Source organism: Phallusia mammillata, chromosome 8 (genome assembly GCF_965637545.1).
Source record: "Phallusia mammillata chromosome 8, kaPhaMamm4.hap1.1, whole genome shotgun sequence".
Taxonomy (NCBI): Eukaryota; Metazoa; Chordata; class Ascidiacea; order Phlebobranchia; family Ascidiidae; genus Phallusia; species Phallusia mammillata.
The window spans coordinates 13583161-13588160 of record NC_137259.1 but is presented as its reverse complement, the minus strand read 5'-3'; the positions used below and the strand labels follow the sequence as shown (position 1 = coordinate 13588160).

At 42.9% G+C, this 5000-nt stretch overlaps 15 non-coding genes across 15 annotated transcripts in view; all 15 read left to right on the top strand.

The window, feature by feature from the left end:
* Trnaw-cca (transfer RNA tryptophan (anticodon CCA)) overlaps positions 1 to 5 on the top strand; it is a 72-nt gene extending 67 nt beyond the window's left edge. Inside the window, exon 1 of the tRNA in view lies at positions 1 to 5. This exon is cut by the window's left edge and continues 67 nt beyond it. This is a non-coding gene — a tRNA (tRNA-Trp).
* A 195-nt stretch (positions 6 to 200) lies between these two features.
* Trnat-ugu (transfer RNA threonine (anticodon UGU)) lies at positions 201 to 273 on the top strand. The gene has a single exon. It is a non-coding gene; the product is annotated as a tRNA-Thr (tRNA).
* A 333-nt stretch (positions 274 to 606) lies between these two features.
* Trnat-ugu (transfer RNA threonine (anticodon UGU)) lies at positions 607 to 679 on the top strand. The gene has a single exon. It is a non-coding gene; the product is annotated as a tRNA-Thr (tRNA).
* Positions 680 to 1010: 331 nt separating this feature from the next.
* On the top strand, positions 1011 to 1083 carry Trnal-uag (transfer RNA leucine (anticodon UAG)). The gene has a single exon. It is a non-coding gene; the product is annotated as a tRNA-Leu (tRNA).
* Positions 1084 to 1416: 333 nt separating this feature from the next.
* Trnal-uag (transfer RNA leucine (anticodon UAG)) lies at positions 1417 to 1489 on the top strand. Its single transcript has one exon. It is a non-coding gene; the product is annotated as a tRNA-Leu (tRNA).
* Positions 1490 to 1822: 333 nt separating this feature from the next.
* Positions 1823 to 1895, top strand: Trnat-ugu (transfer RNA threonine (anticodon UGU)). The gene has a single exon. It is a non-coding gene; the product is annotated as a tRNA-Thr (tRNA).
* A 65-nt stretch (positions 1896 to 1960) lies between these two features.
* Positions 1961 to 2032, top strand: Trnaw-cca (transfer RNA tryptophan (anticodon CCA)). Its single transcript has one exon. It is a non-coding gene; the product is annotated as a tRNA-Trp (tRNA).
* A 196-nt stretch (positions 2033 to 2228) lies between these two features.
* Positions 2229 to 2301, top strand: Trnat-ugu (transfer RNA threonine (anticodon UGU)). Its single transcript has one exon. It is a non-coding gene; the product is annotated as a tRNA-Thr (tRNA).
* A 66-nt stretch (positions 2302 to 2367) lies between these two features.
* Positions 2368 to 2439, top strand: Trnaw-cca (transfer RNA tryptophan (anticodon CCA)). Its single transcript has one exon. It is a non-coding gene; the product is annotated as a tRNA-Trp (tRNA).
* Positions 2440 to 2634: 195 nt separating this feature from the next.
* Positions 2635 to 2707, top strand: Trnat-ugu (transfer RNA threonine (anticodon UGU)). Its single transcript has one exon. It is a non-coding gene; the product is annotated as a tRNA-Thr (tRNA).
* A 333-nt stretch (positions 2708 to 3040) lies between these two features.
* On the top strand, positions 3041 to 3113 carry Trnat-ugu (transfer RNA threonine (anticodon UGU)). The gene has a single exon. It is a non-coding gene; the product is annotated as a tRNA-Thr (tRNA).
* Positions 3114 to 3444: 331 nt separating this feature from the next.
* On the top strand, positions 3445 to 3517 carry Trnal-uag (transfer RNA leucine (anticodon UAG)). Its single transcript has one exon. It is a non-coding gene; the product is annotated as a tRNA-Leu (tRNA).
* Positions 3518 to 3988: 471 nt separating this feature from the next.
* Trnaw-cca (transfer RNA tryptophan (anticodon CCA)) lies at positions 3989 to 4060 on the top strand. The gene has a single exon. It is a non-coding gene; the product is annotated as a tRNA-Trp (tRNA).
* A 196-nt stretch (positions 4061 to 4256) lies between these two features.
* On the top strand, positions 4257 to 4329 carry Trnat-ugu (transfer RNA threonine (anticodon UGU)). Its single transcript has one exon. It is a non-coding gene; the product is annotated as a tRNA-Thr (tRNA).
* Positions 4330 to 4660: 331 nt separating this feature from the next.
* On the top strand, positions 4661 to 4733 carry Trnal-uag (transfer RNA leucine (anticodon UAG)). Its single transcript has one exon. It is a non-coding gene; the product is annotated as a tRNA-Leu (tRNA).
* Positions 4734 to 5000: the final 267 nt, after the last annotated feature.

The following is a 5000-nucleotide window of genomic DNA, read 5'->3' as shown; positions in this document are numbered from 1 at the left end:
GGTCAATTCCTTTCAAAATCAATGTGCAAAACAGGGATTTCTTTTGTTTCTTGCAAAAATAGGCGGTTAATTGCCTGTATCAGATGCATCGAAATCAAGACCTTCGAGTCGACAAGAGATAACTCATTTTGTTGCACACAACGACGAGAAACTGGCAAAATCATCAACGGGTAGCAAAAAATAACTTGACACACTTGCGAGCCTTCATAGCTCAGGGGTTAGAGCACTGGTCTTGTAAACCAGGGGTCGTGAGTTCGATTCTCACTGGAGGCTTCTTTTTGTTTTAACCGCATGAAATGAAAACCCAAACAGCCAAACGCTCCATCTGAAAAACGCCTGACTCCGTGGCGCAACTGTAGCGCGTCTGACTCCAGATCAGAAGGTTGCGTGTTCAAATCACGTCGGGTTCAATTCTTTTCATAATCAATGTGAAAAACAAGGACTTTTTTTCGTTTCTTGCAAAAATAGGCGGTTAATTGCCTCTATCAGACACATCGAAAACAAGATTTTCGAGTCGTCAAAAGATAATTCATTTTGTTGAACACAACGACGAGATACAGGCAAAATCATCAATGGGTAGCAAAAAATAACTTAATACGCTTGCGAGCCTTCATAGCTCAGTGCTTAGAGCACTGGTCTTGTAAACCAGGGGTCGTGAGTTCGATTCTCACTGGAGGCTTACTTTCATTTTAACCCCATGAAATGGAAATCAAAAACAGCCAAACGCACCATCTGAAAAACGCCTAACTCCGTGGCGCAACGGTAGCGCGTCTGACTCCAGATCAGAAGGTTGCGTGTTCAAATTACGTCGGGGTCAATTCCTTTCACAATCAATGTGCAAAACAGGTTTTTATTGTTTCTTGCAAAAATAGGGGGTTAATTGCCTGTATCAGATGCATCGAAAACAAGATCTTCAAGTCGTCAAAAGATAACTTATTTTGTTGCACACAACGACGAGAAACTGGCAAAATCATCAACGGGTAGCAAAAAATAACTTAGTTCGTTTGCGAGCCTTCATAGCTCAGGGGTTACAGCACTGGTCTTAGAAACCAGGGGTCGTGAGTTCGATCCTCACTGGAGGCTTACTTTCGTTTTAACCCCATGAAATGGAAGTCGAAACAGCCAAACGCTCCATCGGAAAATCGCCTGACTTCGTGGCGCAACGGTAGCGCATCTCACTCCAGATCAGAAGGTTGCGTGTTCAAATCACGTCGGGGTCAATTCTTTTCATAATCAATGTGAAAAACAAGGAATTTTTTTCGTTTCTTGCAAAAATAGGCGGTTAATTGCCTGTATCAGACACATCGAAAACAAGATCTTCGAGTCGTCAAAAGATAACTCATTTTGTTGCACACAACGACGAGAAACTGGCAAAATCATCAACGGGTAGCAAAAAATAACTTAGTTCTTTTGTCAGCCTTCATAGCTCAGGGGTTACAGCACTGGTCTTAGAAACCAGGGGTCGTGAGTTCGATCCTCACTGGAGGCTTACTTTCGTTTTAACCCCATGAAATGGAAGTCAAAACAGCCAAACGCTCCATCGGAAAATCGCCTGACTCCGTGGCGCAACGGTAGCGCATCTCACTCCAGATCAGAAGGTTGCGTGTTCAAATCACGTCGGGGTCAATTCTTTTCATAATCAATGTGAAAAACAAGGAATTTTTTTCGTTTCTTTCAAAAATAGGCGGTTAATTGCCTGTATCAGACACATCGAAAACAAGATCTTCGAGTCGTCAAAAGATAACTCATTTTGTTGAACACAACGACGAGAAACAGGCAAAATCATCAATGGGTAGCAAAAAATAACTTAATACGCTTGCGAGCCTTCATAGCTCAGTGCTTAGAGCACTGGTCTTGTAAACAGGGGGTCGTGAGTTCGATTCTCACTGGAGGCTTCTTTTTGTTTCAACCGCATGAAGTCAAAACCCAAACAGCCAAACGCTCCATCTGAAAAACGCCCGACTCCGTGGCGCAACGGTAGCGCGTCTGACTCCAGATCAGAAGGTTGCGTGTTCAAATCACGTCGGGGTCAATTCTTTTCATAATCAATGTGCAAAACAAGGAATTTTTTTTGTTTCTTGCAAAAATAGGCGGTTAATTGCCTGTATCAGACACATCGAAATCAAGACCTTCGAGTCGTCAAAAGATAACTCATTTTGTTGCACACAACGACGAGAAACTGGCAAAATCATCAATGGGTAGCAAAAAATAACTTAATACGCTTGCGAGCCTTCATAGCTCAGTGCTTAGAGCACTGGTCTTGTAAACCAGGGGTCGTGAGTTCGATTCTCACTGGAGGCTTACTTTCATTTTAACCCCATGAAATGGAAATCAAAAACAGCCAAACGCACCATCTGAAAAACGCCTAACTCCGTGGCGCAACGGTAGCGCGTCTGACTCCAGATCAGAAGGTTGCGTGTTCAAATCACGTCGGGGTCAATTCCTTTCAAAATCAATGTGCAAAACAGGGATTTCTTTTGTTTCTTGCAAAAATAGGCGGTTAATTGCCTGTATCAGATGCATCGAAATCAAGACCTTCGAGTCGACAAGAGATAACTCATTTTGTTGCACACAACGACGAGAAACTGGCAAAATCATCAACGGGTAGCAAAAAATAACTTGACACACTTGCGAGCCTTCATAGCTCAGGGGTTAGAGCACTGGTCTTGTAAACCAGGGGTCGTGAGTTCGATTCTCACTGGAGGCTTCTTTTTGTTTTAACCGCATGAAATGAAAACCCAAACAGCCAAACGCTCCATCTGAAAAACGCCTGACTCCGTGGCGCAACTGTAGCGCGTCTGACTCCAGATCAGAAGGTTGCGTGTTCAAATCACGTCGGGTTCAATTCTTTTCATAATCAATGTGAAAAACAAGGACTTTTTTTCGTTTCTTGCAAAAATAGGCGGTTAATTGCCTCTATCAGACACATCGAAAACAAGATTTTCGAGTCGTCAAAAGATAATTCATTTTGTTGAACACAACGACGAGATACAGGCAAAATCATCAATGGGTAGCAAAAAATAACTTAATACGCTTGCGAGCCTTCATAGCTCAGTGCTTAGAGCACTGGTCTTGTAAACCAGGGGTCGTGAGTTCGATTCTCACTGGAGGCTTACTTTCATTTTAACCCCATGAAATGGAAATCAAAAACAGCCAAACGCACCATGTGAAAAACGCCTAACTCCGTGGCGCAACGGTAGCGCGTCTGACTCCAGATCAGAAGGTTGCGTGTTCAAATTACGTCGGGGTCAATTCCTTTCACAATCAATGTGCAAAACAGGTTTTTATTGTTTCTTGCAAAAATAGGGGGTTAATTGCCTGTATCAGATGCATCGAAAACAAGATCTTCAAGTCGTCAAAAGATAACTCATTTTGTTGCACACAACGACGAGAAACTGGCAAAATCATCAACGGGTAGCAAAAAATAACTTAGTTCGTTTGCGAGCCTTCATAGCTCAGGGGTTACAGCACTGGTCTTAGAAACCAGGGGTCGTGAGTTCGATCCTCACTGGAGGCTTACTTTCGTTTTAACCCCATGAAATGGAAGTCGAAACAGCCAAACGCTCCATCGGAAAATCGCCTGACTTCGTGGCGCAACGGTAGCGCATCTCACTCCAGATCAGAAGGTTGCGTGTTCAAATCACGTCGGGGTCAATTCTTTTCATAATCAATGTGAAAAACAAGGAATTTTTTTCGTTTCTTGCAAAAATAGGCGGTTAATTGCCTGTATCAGACACATCGAAAACAAGATCTTCGAGTCGTCAAAAGATAACTCATTTTGTTGCACACAACGACGAGAAACTGGCAAAATCATGAACGGGTAGCAAAAAATAACTTAGTTCTTTTGCCAGCCTTCATAGCTCAGGGGTTACAGCACTGGTCTTAGAAACCAGGGGTCGTCAGTTCGATTCTCACTGGAGGCTTCTTTTTGTTTTAACCGCATGAAATGAAAACCCAAACAGCCAAACGCTCCATCTGAAAAACGCCTGACTCCGTGGCGCAACTGTAGCGCGTCTGACTCCAGATCAGAAGGTTGCGTGTTCAAATCACGTCGGGGTCAATTCTTTTCATAATCAATGTGAAAAACAAGGACTTTTTTTCGTTTCTTGCAAAAATAGGCGGTTAATTGCCTCTATCAGACACATCGAAAACAAGATTTTCGAGTCGTCAAAAGATAATTCATTTTGTTGAACACAACGACGAGATACAGGCAAAATCATCAATGGGTAGCAAAAAATAACTTAATACGCTTGCGAGCCTTCATAGCTCAGTGCTTAGAGCACTGGTCTTGTAAACCAGGGGTCGTGAGTTCGATTCTCACTGGAGGCTTACTTTCATTTTAACCCCATGAAATGGAAATCAAAAACAGCCAAACGCACCATCTGAAAAACGCCTAACTCCGTGGCGCAACGGTAGCGCGTCTGACTCCAGATCAGAAGGTTGCGTGTTCAAATTACGTCGGGGTCAATTCCTTTCACAATCAATGTGCAAAACAGGTTTTTATTGTTTCTTGCAAAAATAGGGGGTTAATTGCCTGTATCAGATGCATCGAAAACAAGATCTTCAAGTCGTCAAAAGATAACTCATTTTGTTGCACACAACGACGAGAAACTGGCAAAATCATCAACGGGTAGCAAAAAATAACTTAGTTCGTTTGCGAGCCTTCATAGCTCAGGGGTTACAGCACTGGTCTTAGAAACCAGGGGTCGTGAGTTCGATCCTCACTGGAGGCTTACTTTCGTTTTAACCCCATGAAATGGAAGTCGAAACAGCCAAACGCTCCATCGGAAAATCGCCTGACTTCGTGGCGCAACGGTAGCGCATCTCACTCCAGATCAGAAGGTTGCGTGTTCAAATCACGTCGGGGTCAATTCTTTTCATAATCAATGTGAAAAACAAGGAATTTTTTTCGTTTCTTGCAAAAATAGGCTGTTAATTGCCTGTATCAGACACATCGAAAACAAGATCTTCGAGTCGTCAAAAGATAACTCATTTTGTTG